General features: G+C 46.7%; 1 protein-coding gene and 2 long non-coding RNA genes across 4 annotated transcripts in view; 2 read left to right on the plus strand and 1 right to left on the minus strand.

Annotated features, from left to right (window-relative positions):
- The first annotated feature begins 2,684 nt into the window (after positions 1-2,684).
- Positions 2,685-4,897, plus strand: LOC109256810 (uncharacterized). Its single transcript, XR_008424571.1, has 2 exons — positions 2,685-3,259; positions 3,826-4,897. It is a non-coding gene; the product is annotated as an uncharacterized LOC109256810 (long non-coding RNA).
- A 14,034-nt stretch (positions 4,898-18,931) lies between these two features.
- SNRPE (small nuclear ribonucleoprotein polypeptide E) overlaps positions 18,932-24,418 on the minus strand; it is a 143,826-nt gene continuing 138,339 nt past the window's right edge. Inside the window, exons 6-7 of the transcript XR_008424573.1 lie at positions 20,256-20,406; positions 18,932-19,605 (exon numbers count right to left, since the gene is read on the minus strand). The gene's annotated coding sequence lies outside the window, so the exon portion shown is untranslated. The remainder of the gene's footprint in view (positions 19,606-20,255; positions 20,407-24,418) is intronic.
- LOC128778826 (uncharacterized) lies at positions 19,300-21,105 on the plus strand. 2 transcript variants are annotated; one of them, XR_008424575.1, is made up of 3 exons: positions 19,300-19,410; positions 20,240-20,447; positions 20,596-21,105. It is a non-coding gene; the product is annotated as an uncharacterized LOC128778826 (long non-coding RNA). The 2 variants fall into 2 exon arrangements; XR_008424574.1 differs by having other exon boundaries at positions 20,240-21,105.

Consider the following 24,418-nt stretch of genomic DNA (forward strand, 5'->3'; position numbering starts at 1 on the left):
GTCTCCCAATTTTTTATGTAAATCTCCAAGACGCCTTAGGGCACCTCAGACTCCTGTATCTGACCACCCACTTGACGTTTCTACCCAAGGATCTCACAGACATCCTAACCCTAACAGGTTCCAAAGTGGACTTCTAACCATCACCCCCAAGCCTATGTATATACCCTGTAAAATTTTTCCCATCTCAGGAAATGGTACCACCCCGAGGTTTGAGCCAAAAATCTAGGAGTCATCCTTGATTCTTTCTTTCCATCCACCCAAATTAGTGAGTGCTGTTGATCTGTCTCCACAAATATGTCCCAGTCCTCCCCTTCTCTGTCTTCCCTGTCCCCACCCTGGCCCAGATCGTCCTCATCTCTCAGCTAGACCACCAAAGCCTCACTGCTTCGGAGAACTGAGACCACCTGCAGTCACATAATTTTACGAAGGCTGCTTACATCGACATGACTTTAATATTTGTTCCAGAAATTTCTTGCCCAGGAAGATAAGCCCGTAAACCGGTAAATAATTTTATTATTTGCTCCAGGAACTTCCTGAAAATCAATTTATCTGAACAATAGACTGCTCAAACGGCCCCCTTCTCGGGACAATAGTTTGCTTAACCTGGCAAACCACTAGCTTATCAAACAATTGTTTATTTTGCAAGACCCTCCCCTCGCCGTATCCTCCAATCCTGAACTGTTATCTTACAAACTTTGCCCAATCCCAATCAGATCTCTATATTGAAAGATCTGCCTTTACCCAGACTTCAAGCCCTATAAATATCTCTTTACCTGGAAAGCACTTCCCCAAACACTGCTCTTCCCAGAGCAACCTCCCTTTCATCCTCTGGTCTCAACACAAATGTTCCTCTCTTTATCTTCCCTTCCCCACCTCCTCCCACCCCGCCAAGATCATCCTCCACACTTTATTCTCCTGCTCACGGCCCATTTGCCTCCTTCATAGCACTCACCACGCTTGGTACTTATTTTATCTGTTTTCTGTTTCCGTGTGGTTTTCTTTTTTCCTGTTTCCCTTCTAGACTGTGGGCTCTGTGAGGGAAGAACCTCGTCTGCTCTATTTTCCATTTAATTTCCAGAGCCCCTTGTAGATGCTCAAAAAATATTTGCTGAAGGAATGACTGGCTGCAGCCAGTGTGATCTCCAATCCACTTCATGTGGCTGCCAAGCCCTCCTGAGACGCCTGCGGTGGGGGCTGTGGAGCCCAGGGGTGCCGGGGTTCCCCACTGCTCCCTTTAACCTCCAAGGTTAGAGACAAAGGGGCCAATGCAAATGCCCATGGGAGAAAGATTAAGAGGATTAAATTCACGGAATGGTGTGAATTGCTTTCCTCAGTGTTACAGGAACAGGTGAGGGGGAGAAAGCTCCAGAGAGAAAGTGAGCTGAGGAGCTGGAAGAAGGAAAGAGCCGCGAAATCCCTGTCTCGCTTTGCCTCAAGGTCTCTCCTGCTTTTCCCCAGGCCGCGGCACCTTAACATTTTCCATTTTCTCTGTGAAGAGGAGGATGCTTGTCAGCTGGGTCAGCTCAGGGTAGGCCCAGCCTAGTGGAGCTTGTCTGAGCACCAACTCTTCATCCTACGGAGGAAGTGCTTTTTTTTTTTTTTCTTTATAGCCAGACTTGCCAGGCAGAAGCTCTGAGATCTGATGGCCTTTGTGGGTGCTCCAGGAGCCATCTTTCAGAGTCAGGCACTCCCTTCAGGCTGAGCTTAGTGGGGCTCTACTCAGTTCTACTTGAATTTGCCCAAAGAGTCCCACTTGGATATGGAAGCAAATCAAGGTGATAACAGGTGGATTCACAGAATGTGAATCATTTGCCACAGAACCTGAAAATATAAAATCTGGAAGGAATCAGCCTTCCAGAACCACCTTCTCCGTCTCCCCTCTTTGTGCACAGAAAGAAGAGGTATCTTGCCCAAGGCTGGCACTTAACACACATGATCTCCTTTAAGCTATCAACAGCTCTGTGAAGATGGGGACTGTTCCATTCTACAGAGGAGGAAAACGACACCCCAAGATGGGAAGGAAAGTTTCCAAGAACTACACAGTGAAGACTGGGAAGGGCCAACATTTGAACCCAGGTTTTCTGGCTCTCAAAGCCAGGCTTTGTCTGCTATACCATCCTGTTTTGCTTCTTATGGGGTTTTGGGGTCCTTAGAATCTGAACCATATAAATTAGCCCTGGAATATTATTCAACAGCCTAGATTTTGGCCCAGGCCCTAGGACTAGAAACAGCTCTCTCCTCTTATGTGACAGTTGGCTCCCTGTCCCTCAAATGGAGGACTGTCTCCAAGGACGGGGGACTGACCAACACACTTGTGTGCACACACACAGGGACCTCACTCAGTGTGCATGCTCCCCTAATGCCAGTGACTTGAGTCCTTTTTACACACACATACACACACACACACACACACACACACACACACACACACTCTCTCTCTCTCTCTCTCTCTTCCAAACTTCTCCACTCCATTCTTCCCATGTTTAGCTACCATGAGGAATTGAGCTTGGGGAAGAGGGATGAAGTAACACTTCTCACCTCCAGAGCTAGCAAACATTCTCTCCCAGTAAATTTAACTATTAGTAGTCCTAAATACTGGGGGCAAAAATCAGGCCCCGTGTCTTACTGATCGATTTGGAATGGGGGCAAAGGCAGGGCTACCGCCCGCGGGGGGTGTCCACACACCGTTGGTCACCGCACAATGGCTGTTGTCTTCTCTCCTCCTCTGGTTCACTCCTGTTCCTTCCCACAGGGCGGGGGCTTGGGCCCCACCTGAACCGGCAGCTGATTGAGGGAGAGAGGGAAAGAAATGAAGAGGGTATTCCCTTCCCAGGAGCCCCGGGGAATTTAGGAAATCCTGGGGTTGCCTCCTCATTCTCCTCCACCCGCCCCCCCACCGGTTTATAATGCCCCACCCCCATCACCTAACTTTTTTTAACCCTCTTTCCTGTCTCGAGGAGACCTAGATCCCCATCCTGGGAGGGACTGGCAACAATTAACAAAGGCACCATGGAGTAAAGACAATTAACAATCCAGAAAAGAGGGGAAAGAGAGGCTTTGTTCTGGTCACCATGGCAACGGAGGGGGGGGGAGGGAGGAAGGAGGAGGAGGAGGAGGAGAGGCCATCCAGAGAGGCTGATACTTTCACTTTCCTTTCATCCCTCCCCTGTCCCGCCCCCTTGGGTTTCTGCCAGGGAGACAAGGGATCTTGAAGAACACAGGACTGGGACAGGCCCAGTCTGCAGGCTGGAGATTCAAGGTGGGTGACTGTAAGGTTCACGCCCTAGCTAAGAACTCTGGCTAGAGAGAGCGCCTCTGGGCCTGAAGCAAAGGCATCCTCCCCTTCCTTCTTTTCTGAAGGGCTTATCTTGTGCCAAGAACTGTAAGCAAGTCTCTGCTTTGGACAGCTTGTGGTCAAAAAGAGCTTGAGTGGCTGGTGCTTCCTTCCTGATCAGAGTCAGGGGGTAGGGCTGCCTCGGAGACTTGCAGGGCCCACTGCAAAATGTTAGGTTGCGCCCCTGTTGCAAAGTTATTAAGAATTCAGGATGGTGGTAGCAGAGCATTAAATCAAGCGCAGGGCCCTCCTGAGCACGGGGCCCTATGCAACTGCACAGGGTGAATACCCATGAAGCTGGGCCTGGGCTCTGTGCGCCTGCCCAGTGTGCATGAATGTGCATGTGTGTGTGTGTGCAAGAGGGAGAGAGAGAATGCTTTGGGGCAAATCTTTCCTTCCTGGATTTCTGTTTCCTCAACTATTAACGAGGATATTGAACTAGGTGATCTTTGGCTTGCCTGTTCCACGGGTCTGTGTTTTCTTTTCTCCAGGATAAGAGGAGGATTTTTCAGGCTTCTCTCTACTGCACACAGTTCTGAACTCTACCTCGGAGCAAGAGAGAAACCAAGTATAGAAAACTCATCCCCAGGTGCTCTGGGGTCCAGCTCTCCCAGGCTTCCCTGTTTGGAAAAGGCAGAAGACAATGAAATATAAGCTCCAAAACCCCACTAGAGATCATGCTGTTGGCTTAGGGGGAATTGGAAATCACCCTCCATCTCGCGAGTGCTTCTAGCCAGAGCAGAAGCTTTTTGGCAGGAGAAGCCAGGCGCACCAGCCCCGCCTCATGGATGGGCCTCTCCATTAGCCATAGGAGACTGCCTGCCAGGCTATTTCTTGCTCCCAGCAACCCTAACATCATGAGAGAAAATAGGCTATGGACTCCAGAACCTTATCTTTCTAGGACACAGCCTTATCGCCCTGTGGGTCCAAGTGAAATGAAGAATATTAATCAGAAACTAAAATCAAGGAGAAAAAAAAAATCCGTTCTGTCAGAGGCCCTAAACCAAGCAAGAGGTCAAAGGTCCTGCTCTCTGCCTGGAGGGTATCCTGTCAGGCACTCCTTGCATGGATGCTATTATGGGCTGAACTGTGTCTCCAAATTCATCTGTCCAAGCCCCCAGTACCTCAGAAGGTGACTCTACTTGGAGACAGGGTCTTTGCAGAGGTAACTGAGTTAAAATGAGGTCATTAGGGTGGGTTGTAAATCCACAGGACTGGTGTCCTTATAAGAAGACATCTCTACACAGACACACAGGGAGAAGATGGCCGTCTACAAGCCATGGAGAGAGGCCTGGGACAGATCCTTCCCTCGTGGCCCTCCGAAGAAACCACCCCTCACAGACTGCTAGCCTTCAGAACTCTGAGCAGATACATTTCTGCTGTGCGAGCCCCCCAGTCCATGGTGCTTTGTAAGGGTAGCAAATTGACATGGATGCTTAAAGGTTGGGAGGTCTGCACAACCTTGAAGCTGCCTGGACTCACAGAGTGTGTCTGTGAAAGGGGGGTAGGCTTTTGTACTAGCATGGTTGCATTATTTTAATTTGAAACAAAATTGATCTATTACTCTCTTCCCCCATAGCCTAGTCTTTTAAATTTTTTATTTCTTTTGGTATTGCTTTAACACATTTTATTGTTTTAATCCCTTTAGTCTTTTATTTTTCTGGTTTTAATGATTTTACTTATCTCTGTCATTTTTAATCTCTTTTTCGTCTTTGTTCTAGCCATTTCATACTATTTGCTTTTATCTCATCTTATCTTCTAGATTTATTGTTATTGTATTATCTTTTTATTCTCCATCTTTTATTTCTAACCTTTGCCTTATCGTGTCTTTGTTCTATCTTTTCATTTCTTTTTAGTTTGTTTGGTTTATTTTTAGTTCATATTATCACTTTGCCCGCTGCCTTTTTTTTTTTTTTTTTTTTACCGTTTTTACCATCTTTTTATTTCTTCTTAGTTTACTTTATCTTTTTATTGACTCGTGTATTATCTTCCATATTTTACTGTTTTCAATTCTCTCAGCTTATTAAATGCGGAGGCTGGAAACACAGCCCTCAGGGGAGAGCTGCCAGGCTAACCCGGACCCCAAGCTGAGGAGGCTAGATGTTCTGGCTCCTCGAGCCCGCCCAGCAACTCCCAACAGATGCCCCATTTGCTCCAAAGTGGGCCCCTCCTATCTCTAAGAATCAATCTGTGTAACATGGGAGACCTTGGGATAAAATTCTCCCGGGAAGATACCAGGTTTGCTTACAATAATAACACATTTGAGTTATGGAGAAGCCCAGCTTTCTCCTATCACACGCCATCAAACTGCTCTCTGTGGACTCAGTCACCTAAAGTTCACCATCAGTAGACATCAGAGCAAGCGTCTAAAGAAACCACACCACTTGTCAGGGTGGATCTGGTGGGTAGGAAATTTCACTTTGTGAAAATCTCTCAACAGACCTCCTCAGGTTGCATTTTAACAAGAAACCAAGTGGTCTTGATTCATGCCACAAAAGTCCTGGGGGAAAGGCACAATGAAGGGTCTCTGAATTCTTCCGTCTAGCTGTCTTTCATTCATTCATTTATTTTATTTTTTTTTTAATTTTTTTTTTTAACGCTTTATTTATTTTTGAGACAGAGAGAGACAGAGCATGAACGGGGGAGGGGCAGAGAGCGAGGGACACACAGAATCGGAAGCAGGCTCCAGGCTCTGAGCCATCAGCCCAGAGCCCGACGCGGGGCTCCAACTCACGGACCGCGAGATCGTGACCTGAGCTGAAGTCGGACGCTTAACCGACTGAGCCACCCAGGCGCCCCCATTTATTTAATGTCTGTATTGAGAAGCTACTCTGTGCCAGGAATTAGGCTAAGAAATGAGGATCGAGTGAAGAGCAAAGAGAGCTAGGGCCCTTGCTCTCTTACAGTTTATAGTCTGGTAAAAAGATATGATATTTACCTGGCTCTGATCGACCTGACCTGCCTTCCTTGCAGACAAGATTATAGGAGGTTGTTATGGCCAAGACTGCCAGTTGTTCCCCCAGTGTGTTTTTCCCTTCTAGAATAATACAAGTTTAGGCTGAGAAAATGACTACCAACCAAAAGACTGCATTTCCCAGGCTCCCTTGTCGTGAAATACAGCCAGGCACCTGGGTTCTGCCCAATAGAACCTAGACAGAAGTGAAACCTACAACATGCTGGTTCTGCCTCGTAGGACCTAAGCAGAATGGTACATGCAACTTCCTGGTCATATCCTTAACAATAAAGTGTATTCTTTCCATTCTCTCTTTCTCCCTTCTGCCGGCTGGAATGTGGGTATGGGGACAGGAGTTCTTGCAGTTGTGGGATAGCCTAGAAGGCCATGAGATGAATGAAGGGCATTGAAAAGGGAGTTTGGGGGTGCCTGGGTGGCTCAGTCGATTAAGCGGCCAACTCTCGATTTCAGCTCAGGTCATGATCTCACTGTTGGTGGGTTTGAGTCCCCCATCTCGCATAATGCTGACAGTGCAGAGGCTCCTTGGGATTCTCTCTGCCCTTTCCCCACTCACACGTGCTCTCTCTCTTTCAAAATAAGTAAATAAACTTTAAAAAAAGAAGAAAAAGGAGTATGGGTCTCTAATACCACGGAGCCCCTATACCGTTCTGTACTGCCCATTCTTGGACAATTACAGGAGAGACTAATAAATTGCTATCTGGTATAAGCCACGGTGACATTGACCTTTGTTATGGCAGCTGAATCAGCTCTCTTTAGCATGTAGGTCTCCCCCAAAACTTTCTCTGATTTTGACACAAGCGTGGAATCATATCTTTTCGAGAACTTTTAGAGAAGAATTAGATATACACTAGCTGGGTTACTCCTTTAGGCAAGGGAGAGAGAGAACCCTTCCTTGTCACCAGAGTGCACAAGGGTGGGCACCGTCACTTTGTGGCTGGACTCTGCATTTTGTGGCTGGACTCTGATTCTACACAAGCCTCCTTGCTGTGTTCTGTTCTGTTGAGTCTCAGAAAAGCAAACTAGGTCTTAGCACTTGTTCCCACTTTAAATATCTTTTTCATGACAACCTATATGCAAACGGGAGAATATTCTCTTAAAAACACTCCTTCATCAGTGCAATCTACACCAATGACCAGAGTGACCCTACCCCTCCTCCAACAGTGTGATTCTTTCCAAATATTCTACTATTGGCTTAGCACTCCAAGTTGGCCCTCTAGATGTTTACTTCCATATTCCCCAGTCACATTTTCAGTAACTTCTTCAGCTGTCGGAGTTCCCTTCCTTCAGCCCTGCCCCTCTGCAGACCGACACCGTCTTGAAAGCCTGTAGGTTTCTCTACCACTGAACACCCTGTAGAATGCTAACACTGTGAATTCAGTCTTGCTTCTACTCAGTCAGGTGGCAGTCGCCCTTTAAATGAGTGTGTTCAAGGGGCGCCTGGGTGGCTCAGGGGGTTTAGCGTCTGACTTCAGCTCAGGTCATGATCTCGAGGTCTGTGGGTTTGAGCCCCACATCGGGCTCTGTGCTGACAGTGCAGAGCCTGGAGCCGACTTCAGAGTCTGTCTCCCTCTCTCTCTGCCCCTCCCCCACTCATGCTCTGTCTTTTTCTCTGTCAAAAATAAATAAAAATTAAAAGAAAAAAATTAAGTTAGTCTGTTCAGGCCACTATGACAAGATGTCACAGGGTAGGTGTCTTAAATAACAGAAATTCATTTTTCACAGCTCTAGAGGCTGGAATTCCAAGATCAAAGTGCCAGCTATTTGGGTTCCTGATGACAAGTCTCTTCCTATCTTACAGATGGCCGCCTTCTGCCTGTCTCCTCACTTGGTGAGGAGACAGCTCTCATCTCTCTTCCTCTTCTTATAAGAACTAATCCCATCATGAGGGCCCCTCCCTCATGATCTCATCTAAATCTAATTCACTACCAATGGCCCCATCTCCAAACACCACCACATTGGGGGTTTGGGCTTCAACGTATGAATTTGGGGGAAATACAAACATTCAGTCCATAATATCATCCCCACCCCCTTCTGTCTTATTAACTGCTGCATCAGTCCCTAGAATAAATAAAGTCATAATTCTGCATAATTCTAAACTGCCAAAGGATAATGATTATATCCTTCTAGAAGATTCCTTGAAATTGCCTCCTGTATCTAAGGTATTTCTCCCAGTATGGGGCTGGATACAGTTCTCAGTAAAACTATTACATCTTATTTGAGGATGTAATAGTATAATATCTATAAAGAGGATTAGATTCTACAAAATACTTTAACTTCTGAGCAGTAGGCCCTTTAACTTGTTGGGATGAGCCCTGGGTGTTGTATGGAAACCAACGTGTCAATAAATTATGTTTAAAACAAAAGAAGTAAGCCCTTTAAAGTTCCATGTGTAAGGGCTGCTGGCTGGCTCAGTCGGTGGTGCATGTGACCCTTGATCTTGGGATTGTGAGTTTGAGCCCCACGTTGGGAGTAGAGATTACTTAAAAATAAAATCTTAGAAAGAAAGAAAGAAAGAAAGAAAGAAAGAAAGAAAGAAAGAGAGAGAGAGGCAAAGGTGACTTGGCCATTTCAATCTTAGTGTCACTAAGCTTCCAGATTGTTAATATTTAAAATTTTTTTTTTTAACGTTTATTTATTTTTCAGACAGAGAGACAGAGCATGAACGGGGGAGGGTCAGAGAAAGGGAGACACAGAATCCGAAACAGGCTCCAGGCTCTGAGCTGTCAGCACAGGGCCCGACGCGGGGCTCGAACTCACGGACCGCGAGATCATGACCTGAGCCGAAGTCGGCCACTTAACTGACTGAGCCACCCAGGCGCCCCCAGATTAATATTTTAGTCAGCGTATGAGGGTATCTGTGGTAGTAAGTCTCTAAAATGGCCCCAAATTATCCCCACTTTTTGGTGTGCATGTCTTTGCCCTAATGTAATTTCCTCTCACTGAGTGTGGGCTAGACTTAGTGACAATTTTTTTTTTGTTGTTTGTTTATTTTTTAGTAATCTCTACACCCGCTGTGGGGCTCAAACTTACAACCCTAAGATCAAGAGTCTTATGCTCTTCTGGCTGAGCCATCCAGGTACCCCTGGACTCAATGACACTTCTAATGGACAGAATAAGGCAAAGGTGTGTGATTTGGAGACCAGCTCATAAAAGGCAGAGTGGCATCTAGATTATTCATTCCTGGGGGAAGACACCCACACGTCAAGTGGCGTCTATGGAAAGGCCCACATGGTGAGGCCTCCTGCCCGCAGCCAGCAAGCTTGGAAAGGGAGCCTCGAGCCCTCGTCAAATCTTTAGAGACTGTAGCCCCAGCCACTTTCATGAAAGATCTGCTATCAGACCTGGAGCCAGAAACACTCAGCTAAGCCACGGCCGGATTCCTGACCCTCAGAAACTGTGTGAGATGATAAATGCTTATTATTTTAAGTTGCTAAGTTTCAGGGTAATTTGTTATGCAGCAATAGGTAAGCAGATAATAGAGAAGGACGTCAGTATCAGTAAGATCACTCTACGCCTTCTAAATATATTTACCTTCTATGGATGGGATCAGCCATCTGCAAAAAAGAAAATTAGTAAGTGGGAATCTGAGAGAACACTTATTCTCTAGAAAACAGGATTGAATCATCTGCATAATCTGTGTTCTCCCAAACCTCTTAGCATGATGCTGGACACAAAATTAGCTAATTGATTAACTGATGGCTTCTCATCGAAACTTGCCTTGCTTTCTATTTGCTTTATTTATTTTAGTCTTTAAATGTTTATTTCTTTGAGAGAGAGAGAGAGAGCGAGACAGAGACAGAATGTGAGCAGGGAAGGGGCAGAGAGAGAGAGAGAGAGAGAGAGAGAGAGGGAGACACAGACTCCGAAGCAGGCTCCAGGCTCGGAGCTGTCAGCACAGAGCCCGACGCGGGGCTCGAACCCACGAACCGTGAGATCACGACCTGAGCCGAAGTCGGACGCTTAACTGACTGAGCCACCCAGGTGTCCCTCTATTTGCTTCATTGAAACAAATATTTAGTAGATTCACAGAGCTCTTTCTGGAGTGAAGAGGAGTTGCTTTGCTTGCTCAATCCATTTTCAAAGTCTTTTCTCAATTCTGCCCTGACCAACCTCCACCCTCATCTTCACACCAGTAATTAGACTTTGTCATTCTTTCCTCGGTGCATTCATGGCACCCTACGAACACCTCTGTTATGCATCGGTCCTGCACTGTCCTTGTCCGATTACTTGCTATCTCCCTCACTAGGCTGGGAGATTTTTGAAGACAGAGACTATGACTTATTCATCTTCTTAGAACAGAACACAGTGTCTGGCCCATAGTGTAAGTTCAACGATTATGCCTTACATGAATGAGTAAGACCATATTAATGAAGAAAGAATAAGTAAATTAATAAATGAGCCGGCCTTGAAAGAAAACTAAGTGGCCTGAGGAAAAACTTGTCCCCCTTGGATTTCTGTTTGCCTATAAAATGAAAGGCTTGGACAAAATTACCTCGAAGACCCTTTTCCCTTCGGACCCTCCATGATCTATGATTGAAGGTGGGTGTAGGAACCTCTGCCCTTCTATAACCTTCAAAAGGCAATGTTAGGAAGAAAATAATGAAGATAAGACTAGAAATCAGTGAAATAGGAAACAGACCAACAATGAAGAAAATCAATGAAAGCAAAGACTGGTTCTCCAAAAAGATCAATAAAATTGATAAACCTCTAGCTACATTGATTAACAACCAAAGAGTAAAGATACAAATTACCAATATCAAGAATGAAAGGGAGGGAGCATCACTTCAGATCCTACAGACATTAAAAAGATAAGAAGGGGGTATTATAAACAATTGTATACAATAAATTTGGCAACTACCTGAAATGGACAAATTACTTGAAAAACACCTGTTAGAAAAACTGGCCCAAGAAAAAATAGAAAATTTCAATAGCTCTTTATCTATTAAAGATGTGAATTCATAAGTTAAAAAAAAATTGGCAAAATTCTATCAATCATTTAAAGATGAAATAATAGGGGGTGGGAGGGAGGGGAGGGTGGGTGATGGGTATTGAGGAGGGCACTTTTTGGGATGAGCACTGGGTGTTGTATGGAAACCAATTTGACAATAAATTTCATATATTAAAAAAAATAAAATAAAGATGAAATAATAGGGGTGGAGGAGAGGGGAAGATGGGTGATGGGCATTGAGGAAGGCACTTGTTGAGATGAGCACTAGGTGTTGTATGTAAGCCAACTTGACAATAAATGATATTCATAAAAAGTAAATAAAGTCATAAACTCAGGAAAAAATAAAGATGAAATAATACCAACTATATATTAATTGTTTCAGAACACAGAGGAGGGAGGAATATTTCCCAACTCATTTTATGAGTCCAGCGTTACCCAGATGCCACAGCCAAAGATATTACAAGGAAAAAAACCTACAGATTATTAACCCTCCTGAACAATAGACACAATGCCTTAACAAAATTTTTGCAAGTAGAACCCACTAATATACAAAATGGGATAATCCGCGAATCCAGGGCGTACAGTCAGTAAAGGAAGAAATAAAATGGTCTTTATTCATGGCTAAAATGATATGAATGCAGAAAGCTCTAGGTAATTTACAACAACAACAACAACAACAAAACCTACGATAGCTAATAAATCAGTTGGGCAAAGCTGCAGAATACAAGATCAATATACCAAAAAAAAAAAAAAATTACTTGTATTTGTATATACTTAGAACAAACTATTGGCAAATTAAAAGGTGTCATTTACAGTAGCATCAACAAATATGAAATACTTAGAGATAAATTTAATAAAGATATGTAAGACACTTACATGGAAAACTATAACATATTGATCAGAGCACTTAAAGATCTTAAATGAATGAAGAGATATGCCATGTTCATGGATATGAAGACTCAATATTGTTAAAACGTTAAGTTTCCTAAAATTGATTTACAGATTCACTGTAATCCCAATCATAATAACTGCTATAGACTGAAAGTTTGTGTCCCCCCTCCCACCCCCAAGATCATACGCTGAAACCCTATTCCCAGTGTGATTATATTAGGAAATGGGGCCTTTGGAGGGTGATTAGGTCATGGAGACAGAGCCCTCACAAATAGGATTAGTACTCTTATAAAAAAAAAAAAAAAAAAGTCCCCAGAGAGATTCCTTACACCTTCTTCCCTGTGAGGACACAATGAGAAGACAGTCAGCTATGAACCAGGAAGCAGGCTCTTACCGGACACCAAATCTGCCAGTCCCTTGATCTTGGACTTCCCGGCATCCAGAAGTGTGAGAAGTACATTTCCGTTGTTTAAGTCAATGGTAAGCCTAGAATTCTGTGACAGCAGCCCCAACAGAATAAGACAACTTTTTGCAATATTTGCAGAAATTGACAAGCTTTCTCTAAAATGTATGTGGAGGGGCACCTGGGTGGCTGAGTCAGTTAAGCATCCAACTCTTGATTTCAGCTCCGGTCATGATCTCATGGTTCATGAGATCGAGCCCTGCACGGGGCTCTGCGCTAACAGCACAGAGCCCACGTGCGATTCTCTCTCTCTCCCTCTCTCTCTGCCCCACCCCTCCTCTCTCTGTCTCTCTCTCTCAAAATAAATATTTTTTAATTAAAAAATAAAATTTCTGTAGAAATTCAAAGGCCCTAGAATAGCCAAAGCAATCTTGAAAAAGAGGAGCAAGGTAGGCTTTATTTTATTTATCTTTATTTCTTCAAGGCCTATAAATATATAAATATATGTATATATTTATATTTATGTTTATTTATATTTACATTTATTTCTTCAAGGCCTACTATAAAGCTGTAGCAGTCAAGTCGGTGTGGCATCGGTATAAGGACGGACATATACACGCATGACACAAAATAGTCCAGAAATAGGCCTACACGTGTTTCGTCAATTGATTGTCGACAAGCGTGCCACAGTAACTTAAAGAAGAAAGCATATCTTTTGAACAAATGATGCTGGAAGAACTGTAGAGTCTTACGGAAAAAAATATACCTTGACCCCAACCTCACAACGCATGCCAAATAAACTAGAAATGGATCATAGACCTAAACAGAACAGCTAAGATGATAAAATTCTAAAAGAAAACACAGGAGAAAATCTTTGTGACCTTGGGATAAGAAAGATGTCTAAGGACACCAGGAAAGAAACGATAAAATTGACTCCACTGAAATTAGAAATTTCTGCTCTTCAAAGGACGCTTTTGGAAAACAAAAAAAAAGGAAGTCACCAGTCATAACCTGTGTATTTACAAACATGCATCTTACAAAAGACTTGTATTCAGAATATATAAAGATATAGTAAGAATATATAATTTTTAAAAAATATTTTATTTTTAAGTAATCTCCACACCCAGTGTGGGGCTTGAACCCACAACCCTGAGATCAAGAGTCGCACGCTCTAGACTAAACCACCCAGGTGCTCCCAGAATATATAATTAAAGTATAATGTATATATTCTTTTTTTATTTTTTATTTTTTTTTAACGTTTTTATTTATTTTTGAGACAGAGAGAGACACAGCATGAACGGGGGAGGGACAGAGAGAGAGGGAAACACAGAATCGGAAGCAGGCTCCAGGCTCTGAGCCATCAGCCCAGAGCCCGACGCGGGGCTCGAACTCGCGGACCACAAGATCGTGACCTGAGCTGAAGTCGGACGCTTAACCGACTGAGCCACCCAGGCGCCCCTAATGTATATATTCTTACAATTCAATAATAAGAAGACAAACAACTGAATACAGTTTTTTAAATGGACAAAGGTTGTGAACAATCCCTTCACCAAGAAAATATATAAATGGCCAACAGCCACATTCAACAGCGTTAGTTATCAATGAAATGCAAATTAAATACACAGTGAGATGTTACTACGCTCCTACTGGAATGGCTAAAAGGAAAAAAGATGGACAATACAAGTGTGAGCAAGGGTGCAGAGGAACCAGAACTCCCCTGTAATGTTGGTGGGTGTGTAAAAGGCTACACCCACTTTGGAAAATAGTTTGGCAATTTCTTATAAAGTTAACATACACCTACATATAACCTAATAATTCCCCTACTAAATAGAACAGCCAAGAGAAATGAAAATACATATCCACATGGGGTGCCTGGATGGCTCAGTCAGTTAAGCGTCCAACTCTTGATCTCCCAGTTTGTGGGTTCGGGCCCCGCCTCCAGCTCTGCACTGACAGTGAGGAGCCTGCTTGGGATTCTCTCTCTCTCTGCCCCTCCCCTGCATGTGCTCTCTCTCTCTCTCAAAATAGATAAATAAAGCTAAAGAAAAGAAAATTTATATCCACAAAGACTTTTACACTAATGTCGTCAGAAGTTGTATTCATAACAGTCCCAAACTGGATATAACCCAAATGTCTATTAATATGTGAATGGATCAACAAAGTGTGCTAAAGCTGAGTAGACTACTACTCAGCAATGACAGGAAACAAACTACTTCTACATGGAACAACTGGGTGAAGCCTGATACAAAAGGGTCCAAACTCTATGGTTCTGTTGATATGAAAATCTTGAACTTGCAAAACTATTCTATAGTGACAGAAACCACAGCAGTAGCTGGAGGGAGGTTGGCTGCAAAGAGGCACAGGGGAGCTTGCTGGGGGTGGTGAAACTGTTCTTTACCTTGATTGTCGTGGTGATTACATAGGTTTAAATATTTGTCAAACCTTATTGAACTGTACCCTTAGGAATGTTGTATTTCATTTTAAGCAAGTTATATCCCAATGAAGTTAATTTAAAAAGATGGGGCACTGGGGTGGCTCAGTCGGTTAGGCGTCTGACTCTTGATTTCGGCTCAGGTCATGATCTCGCAGTTCGTGAGTTCGAGCCCCCGTGTCGGGCTCTGCAATGACAGTGTGGGGGCTGCTTGGGGTGCTCGGTCCCCCTCTCTCTGTCCCTACCCCTCCCTCGCTCACACTCTCTCATTCTCTCTCTCTCTCTCAAAATAAATAAACTTGAAAGAAAGAAAGAAAGAAAGAAAGAAAGAAAGAAAGAAAAGAAAACCAAAAGGCAACATTGCTGTGTTCCACGTTAGAAGCCAGTCTCCGTCTCCATCTTCCCACCCCTCCAACATATTTCCAACATACCCCAAAGCCATCCTACAGCAGAGGCTCCGCGCTCTGAAAAGCTGCTTTCCCAGCATGTCCTTCCCACCTGCCACCCCCAGCCAAGACCTTTCTTCATCAGCCTCCACAATCCAGAGCCTTCCGTACCTGCTACCAGCTGGCTGCGAGGATGAGCTGTCGATGCTCCCTCAGGTAAGGGCTTTGGGCCAAAGCCCAGCAGCCTGCGCAGACTGTGTTCAGCGGATGCAGAGTTGGCTCTCAACTAAACACATCAGCCTCACCGGCTCTTGCTGGGTCTTGGCAAAGGCAAGAGACTACACACAGAGCTTCTGGCACCTTTGCCTTCCGACCTCAACACTTCTTCTCCCGTGGACCCCCAGGGGCAGGCTCTCCGGGCTGCCCATGAAGTTTCACAGACCTGACCTAGGCTTCTTGGTCTTGTCCCCACCGCGAGTTTCATCTCCCTTTCAGATCCTACCTCCACCTGTCCCAGGTCCCTTCCTCTCCCTAAGCATCATTCCTAAACAGAGCTGTTTAAAAGAAAGAAATCCAAATTGGCCGTGACTGTGGCATAGGCCCCACTGAGGACCCATTGGACTCCCTTGAGAAAGAACACCCTGGGCTGGTCAGTGTTCCTCTCCACCAGACAAATGTCTGCAAAGCCGGATGGCCTTGTTGGTCACATTATTGATGGGCCCTATTCTGTGCCACCACTCAGCCCCTCCCTGGGGATATATACAAGAACACTTTGGGGACACAGGGAACAATCCTAGCCAAACAGAGAGAGAAAGGGGTGCCGGGAGGGCTGAGAAGCTTGGTTAGGGCTCCAGCCTGCATGTGTTTCCAGGGTCTTTGTACCCCTGATCTGGGGAGAGGCTGAGGTATGGAATCCAAATGGTCATCGGGGACCACAGGCCTGCCGGCCAGGGACTGGGAGGTTTGGGAGCCATGGGGAGCTATGGCTCCTTGGCCCCCGACCCCTTGCCCTCCTACTTTTGGACGGCAGAGAGGATGTAATTACCCTGGTCATGGGAATGGCTGGACCCGGCCGTCTTGGACACAATGGCTTGGCCAGAGCACGTGGGCGAGCCCAGGAGACTGGCTCGGGTCTGCAGCTTCCTGGGAGGAAGTGAGGCATTGTTTCGGGGGTTGTGTGGGCCCGCTGGAACTCCACACAATGCAGGGAACGGGGGGGGGGGGGGGGTGAGGGGGGGTGTGCCAGGTCCAGCCCACCGACAATCGGGAACTTGTTTATTGCCTTAATGACCCCATGGTGGATCCACCTGGAAACAGACCTGCTAATGAGCGGAGACAGAGCTGGCACAACCCCAAGGGAAGCCTGTCGGGCCAGCTCCCCTGGAGGTGCTAAGGGTGTGTGGTCTGAGACTGGGAGAGCTGGAAAGTATGGCCTGGGATCCGTCTGGGAAAACCACAGAGAGATCTTATGCCTCTCCATCCGCATCTGCCTGCTCTGCGGGGTCAGGAGACAACAGAGTGGGGGAAGGGGCCACGAGGTTGAGAAGGAAAGGCAGGATGGAGCTTCCCATTCCAGCCTCTGCTCCAAACTGCTGGTGACCTTGACCAAGCTGTCAAAGCTTTCTGGGCCTCAGTGTCCCCATCTTTCAGGAAGGGATACCAAAATCATTCCTGCCATCTCCCCACTTTCCCAGGGTGTTGAGAGGATAAGGTAAGATCAGACACAGCAACTGCTTTGAACTTCTTGGAAGAAAAACCCTTTCAGACATCAAGGCTTTACACTGTTTGCTTCTTTCCCCTGTGGCTGGAACCTGGGAGCTTGGGGAGATGTACTGTCTGGGATTTGGTTTTCCTAGACTGTTTGTCAGACACCTGCCAGGGACTGAGGCGGAACTAAAATCTGCCCCTGCATCAAGGACATCTGGGAGCCAAAGGTGGGCAGCATAGCAAGGGGCAATGGTATGCTGGGGCCAGCTCATGCCCGTTCACGAAGGCCAGGTGCTGAATGTTCAGGAATGTTAAATCCATTGGTAACTTGCAATCAGCCACTGTAGCAGTTTTTACACCATAAAAATTAGTAGTCTCTACACATCAGGACCTTTTTTTCTTGAGAGCTAGTTTTCCAGCCAGAGTCTGCAGACGGCTCACTCAGAATTGCGGCGCCCCCGCTAAAACCCCCACCCAGGTCTCGCCAAGCGGGTGTGGCTTCTTTGCTCTCCGGACACAGACCCCCGGGGACTGGAGACCTGCGTAGTTAAGCAAATGGCCCCGGTGCACGTGCAGGCAGCAGCGGGGCAGGGGTGACCAGTGAGATGGAGGTCACTGGACTCCAGAGCTACGGCTAGGACAGTCGTCTCTTCCGTACCAGATTGAGCTCGCAAACCAAAGCTCCGTTTGGGTGCTGAGGCCCGCTGCCAGTCTGGGTGTTTCTTTGCTCTAGTTCCAACACAGCAGGGGTGGGGATGGAGGGCTGTGGTTAGGGGACCACATGAGTTGAACGTATCAGGCATTTATGAGGATACTCATAGGAGCATAACTCAGAGATCTCATCAATTACTTGAGGAGTTGCTTGTTTCTTTGCTTGTGTTTTGGGGGGCTTATTTTTAATCCAAGAAGTTTCTTTCCAGGCTGAAGAGGGGTGATGACCATAGATCCTGCTGACGGCCTCTGACACGGCAGGCCGTGGGGGCTGAGGGGACAGCTCGGAACCTGCAAGCCAGGATACCCGGGCTCTCGTTCTAGCTCTGCCATTTGGTCTAGGGCAAATCACTCGGGTCTCTGTGGGCCCCCATTTCCTCGCCTGTACTCTGTCGTCATCAGTAGGCCCTCTGGGAGGGACCCCAGCTGCACGTTCTCTGACGCTGAGTTCATCTTTGCTGACCTTTGGTTTCTCTTCTCAATGTCTCCACTCTAACCAGGAGGCACATTAGCTCGGGGGAATAGTCTTCTGCCACAGGATGTGCCATAGGATGTCTTTCAGTTCAGGCATTTGCTCCAGAGTCTGGGAGGTCCTGGGTCTAAATCTTGGCTCTGGCCTCTCGCTAGCTGTGTGACCTTAGGGCAGATTCTTCTCTGATCCTATCACCTCATCTGAGAGATAAGAGTCATCAGAGAGGCTTCCACTGGGACTTATTGAGGGAATCCAATAGGGTAATTCACGTAAACTCTGGCCACACACCCTGGCACACAGTGGGCGTGGAATAATGGTAGCCGTGGTCACACTGAGCGGGTACTGCTCTCTAGAGCAAGACACTGGCAGGAGGGGCCTGCCGCTTAAAAGAGGTAGGAAACCTTGAATCCCCTGTCGGGGTATCGATGCATCACCCTGAAGTCTTACCAGGGGATTTCAACCCAGCAAGTGAAAGTCACAACCTCCCAGAGGAGACCCCCCACATTGTCATAAGGAAATGCATAATTGATCTGAGGTGGAGAGGCAGGGCACTCTTTGACTTGTCCCCAGCCCTCTTGTTTATGACACAGAGCTCATCTCTGCCCTTCCTCATCGCTCCGGACAAATGAGGTCATGCGGATGAGCAAAATGAAATCAGGAAAAATGTTTTAGAGTATGCTATAAGATGTATTATTATCACAAATAGTAATATAATTAATCTCCATGGCCCAGGACAGCCCTGGGAGATTTACTGGTGGGTAAAAGAATTTTCTTTTTCCCATTCTTTTCCAGGGAGGATTTTTTGTTTTCCAGCAGGAGCCTCCGTGCCTTGGGGACAGAGTGGAGCGGAATGTCCAGTGTAGTTCACAGTCCTGCCTTCCACCCTCCCACTCGTCCCTCCACTGGGAAATCTAAATATATTTCTAGGGAACCTCATTCCTCCCGCCCTGGTTTCCTTTCCAGGGCAGGCCTGGGAAAGCTCTCAGAACTTGGGAGTCAAGGCTGCTGTAGGGACGTGCCTGAGCGCTTCTCCTCTCTGACCCTGGGCTTTGGTCCCCAGGAGGGCTGATCACAGTCCGGAGGCCCAGGGGCTGAGATGGCCCAGACAGACAAAAGGTGTGGCAGTGACAAGGAGGGTGAGAAATGCAGTAAGGTCAGTGGTGGGGTGGGGTTGGGGGCCCCCACAGAGAGACGGGGAGTAAACAGCCCAGCCACTGTCCCCAGGTCCACCTTGCTGAGGCTGAAGGCAGGGCTCCGGGGCTCTGGGGCGGGTCAGCTTCGGCTCCGGCCAGCCTGGGGTGGGGCAGCAGTGACAAGACTCCTCGACAACAGGATAAATAATCTTCAGCTGCAACAATAAAGATCAATTATGACCTAATCGCCCAGCCCAGTTCCAAAGGCCCAGGGGGTGGGTCTCTTTCGGCCTGTCCCTCCAGGTTTAATTACCTGAAGAGTCTTTGGACTTTGGGAGACCCAAAAGCCAAAGAAGATCTGCAATAATTAAGCCAGGGAATGGCCTTCACCAAAGAAGTGTCTGTGGGCATGGGGCAGCGGGCAGAGGGCATGGTAGGTCCCTCCTGGGTGCAGGTGTGTGGGGCGGGCATGGGGTGGGGACGGAGAACAGAAGCAGAAGAAGGGAGGCAGTGAGGCAGAGAGCTCCGAGGTCAGGAAGGAAACCCGAGTGAGCCTGAGAGGCATTCTCCGCCCCGTGAGGCAGGAACACGGGTAAGCCGCCCTCTGAGGACCCCTCTCACCCGGGAGTCCCCTCCAGTGTTCATGGCACATCTGCAAATGCTAGAACGGTTGGCAGTATCCTTGAAGGGACTGAAACGACTCAGAACAACACTAACCAAGCCAGCGTGGTTGTCGCACTCAACCTCTGCAGTACACAAAGACGCGGGGTCCAAGAAAGCACCTGCCCTTGTTGCCCACTCGCCCTGACTTGTCAGCCTTGGGGTACAGCTGTCTCTCTCTGACGCCAGCCTGGCAAAGCTCTACCTGGCATTACGGCTGTACCCTGCTTGGGACCAGCTGACACAACGTGCCCAGCTCCACATGCCGCATGACACACATCACTGATGGGATCTGCATCTCTCTTCCACCGTGTTGGCCCCTGGATTCTTGACCAGCCCCTTCGGCATCACAGCTCCTGAGAGGACAATGGAAGCCACCATTTTAGAGATGGGGCATGTGAGTGTTCGTTTTCTATCCAGAGGTGGCTCTTTGGACTCCCGTGTGCTTTCTAAATGAATTTTCACATTGTTTTTTTTTTTTTTGCTAGTTGGGTGTACCTTTTTGGGGGGGGGGGCGTATACCTTTCGTTTTGGTTTTTAACTAGGCTTCATGCCAGCGTGGAGCCCAGGGTGAGGCTTGAACTCACAACCCTGAGATCAAGACCTGAGCCGAGAGCCAAGAGTCGGAAGCTCGAGTGACTGAGCCACCCAGGTACCCCGGGTATGCCTTTATTAATGACGGTTTTACATGTGTCCCCGTATCCTATCACCGCCATGACGGAGGCTCACCCTGGGTTAAGTTGTGTGCCCAAGCAGCCCGCTGGGAAGAGAAGACAGAAGACAAGCTGCCTGTGAGCATGAGACCCATCCCCCACTCTAGCACGGAGGTGCTGCTGTGTTTTAAAATCACCTTGGTGGATTTATATATTAGTGTTCTTTTCTATTTTAAAAGCGCTTCCCCATTGTGCTTTGGCTCACTGGGGCAATGCTGTTCTCCTGGTTGCGCCGATAGGCTTTTCAATCAAAACCAAACAACAAATCCACACGCTTCTATTTTTTTTATAGATCTCTGCTTTTTCGGGAAAATAAATATTTGTTGAATTGAAGTAGAAAAATTTTTGAGAAAGATGTTTTTGTACCTAGTGTATCTTGCTGTTGTTGTTGTTAAATAAGTGCTTTCAGTGACAGGGCTTTTGTTCTGAGAAAGAGCTTTTTACGGTGGGGGTAGGAGGGTGTTGTGCGTCCGGGTGGGGGGGGGGGGTGGGGATGTGTTGGGAGTTTCAAAGGAGAGTCTCGAGCCAGCAGTGGCCCCCTCTTCTTTCTCTTCTCCTCCCCTTTGTTTCTGCCTCCTAATTCACATATTCCCTCCTGTTGCCAATGTGATCCCACCCCCCAACCCGCCACAACTTGGCCTTCCAGCCGCTGTATGGTAGGAGAACAAGGCAGACAGTAATGCAGCTTGCTAGTGGGCATTACAGACTAACGAGGGGGAGCAGAGGTCCCGGTACATTGGAAGCCCCACAGAACCCATTTGTTCCAGTGTCCCACCTTGAGATGAACAGAAATTTGTTCTGGGGTTCAAGTGCGTGACAGCTAAGGTCCCTCTTTCCATCCCAAGCCTATTTCCAGGTGCCCGCAATTCACCAGGCTCTCTCAAAGATCAATTCACACATTGGGTTTTACTTAGGAGCAAACACTAATGTATACGGGGTACAGGATGAATCCCACCCCTTCCTCAGCTAGTAGGGAGCAAGGCCCTAGGGACAAGGACACAGTGTGGCTACAGGCCAGTCCCAGCCACCTGTCACAGGGCCTCCCTCTCTTGTGACTCATCTCGCTGAGGGCCACAGGGCCAGCTAGATCTTTGGAGATGCAATGGTGAAGAAGCACAGTCCGGGCCCCCCAGAGTCCAGCATCTGGCGGGGCATAGACACTGAGACGATCAGTCACACCAATGGATGGCAAATGTTATGGCGGGAGAAATTCTGGATCCTTAAAAGATGTATGGGTTTTCACCAAAAGCAGAAGAGGGGAAAGGCATCCAGGAAAAAGAACAATGTGTGAAATAGGATGACTGAAAAGAAACTTCAAGTAGTTTGGTAAGACAGGAGGGACAGCTGTAGGGAAGTGACGGCAGGAAATGAGAGCTCTTTGGGCTCATTTATTTATGCCAAGCACGGTTTTAGGTGCCGAGCAAGAGACAAGCTCCCTCTCTCATGGAACTTCTATTCTAGTGGGAGAGACGGATAACAAAAACCAAACAAACATAACAGAGTGAGAAATGCTAAGTAGAGAATTACTGCAGGAGTCATAGGGGCACTCCTTTGGGTTGGGCAGCCAGGAGAAACTTTCTGGAGAGAGCTGGATAAGAAAGTTGGCTCTATGAAAATCAGGCATCCCAGGCAGAGGAAACAGCTACCAGAGAGGCCCCACTCAACAGAGCTGCTTAAGGACATTTGAACAGTGGGATTGCTTCAAGAGATCATACCTCTTAAAGCATACCTCTCCAGCCCCTTGAAACAGGTATCACTACATAACAAATTACCCCAAAAGTTAGTTAACACAAAACAATGAATATATCTCACGAGGTTTCTGAGGCTCAGGATTCTGGAGGCAGCTCGGTCGGGTGTTTCTGTCTCAGGGTCTCTCTTCCTCACCAGGTGGGCTTCCCTATGGGGTTACTCACAACACAACAGCTTGTCCCCACGGTGAGTAATCTGAGAGAAAGATGGAGTCAGACAGAAACAGAGAGACAACATACCCCAAATAATGGCCACAGTCTTTGATGAGCTACCTGAGAAGTTGTGTAGCATCACTTTTGCCATGTGCTACTGGTGCAGTGTGCAAGGGGCTTTGCAAAATTGTGATTGTTGGGACTTGTGAACAATGGGGGCCATCTTGGAAGATGGCCGCCTCTGCCCTCTGGCCCTTAATGTTCGCACCCCTCTGGCATGCAAAATATACTCTTCCCCTGCCCCTCTCCCCACAAAAACCCAAAGTCTCCCCTCACTCCAGCACGAGCTGTATCTATCTCATCATCTACATCAAGTCCTCGTGCAGATAAGACTCCTCAGGTGTAGTTTCTTAAACAGGTTCCCATGAAAGTTTCCTGTTGACCAGTTAAACAAAGAGATAAGTTATCTGCTCCCACCATACCCTCTATACAAGGTAGGAGGGGCATAAGATAGCTGCTAGGTACATGCCTGTTCAAAAGGGAAAAAGTGGTCCATAACAATTCTGAAATCCAACCAAAGCCTGGTTGAAATCCTGGACCAAAGCCTGGTCCATAACAATTCTGAAATCCAACCAAAGCCAGGCTTTGGTTGGATTTCATATGGACTAAATCCATATGGACTAATCCTTCACGGCTTTTGGCTCTCCCCTCTGAACTCTTGTTCTGACCTCTGTGTCATCCCTCCCTTTTCATGAAAGTTAGCCTGCGTCTGCAGATGAGTGGTTTTCTCTTGCCAGTAGATTTTCGGGAGTACCAAAGGCCTCTTTTCGTTTTGCATCATCTCGATTGTGCATGAAAAGAATTAGGAAAAAAAAAAAAAAATCAGCCCAGAGCCCAGACTACAAAATTGCTAGGAACGGTAGCAATTATTATTATTATTATTTTACAGTTCATTTATTTATTTTGAGAGACACAGAGCACAAGGAGTGGAGGGGCAGAAAGTGAGAGAAAGACAGACTTCCAAGCATCAGTGCAGAGCCTGACACGGGGCTCGATCTCACCAAGGGGCTCAATCTCACGGTGAGATTACGACCTGAGTCGAAATCAAGAGCCAGATGCCCAACTGCCCAGCTGGCTGCACTGTCCAGGTACCCCATGGGAGCAATTGTTATTAAAAGGAGGTATGAAAGGTAGAACAATGGCCCCTAAGGATGTTGAGTCCTAATCCCTGGAAACTATGACTAAGTTACCTATGTGGCAAAAGGGACTTTGCAGATGTGACTAAAGTAAGGACCTTGAGGTGGGGAGATGATCTTGGATTATCCAGGTGGATAATATAATCATAATGATTCCTAGAAATGAAAGAAGGAGGGGTCACCAGGGTGGCTCAGTTGGTAGAATGTGTGACTCTTGATCTTGGGGTTGAGGGTTTGAGCCCCACGTTGGATGTAAAGATTACATAAATGCATACATACATACATACATAATACATAAATAAAAATTTTAAAAAGGTAAAGAAAGAAGGAGGCACGACCTTTCCAGAAGAAAATGGAAGGACACTGCAGAGCTTGGAGGGACATAATTGTTGGCCACAAGAGGCCATAAGCCAAGGAATGCAGGTGGCCTTGGGGGGCTGGAAAAGACAAGGGCATGGACTTTTCCCTAGAGCTTCTAGAAGGCATGCAGCCTTGCCAACACCTTGGTTGTAGCCTAGCAAGAGCCATTTTGGATTTCTGGTCTCCAGAAGTATAAGA

The sequence above is a fragment of the Panthera pardus genome, unplaced genomic scaffold (assembly GCF_024362965.1).
Source record: "Panthera pardus isolate Hobbes unplaced genomic scaffold, ASM2436296v1 HiC_scaffold_21, whole genome shotgun sequence".
NCBI classification, from domain to species: Eukaryota; Metazoa; Chordata; class Mammalia; order Carnivora; family Felidae; genus Panthera; species Panthera pardus.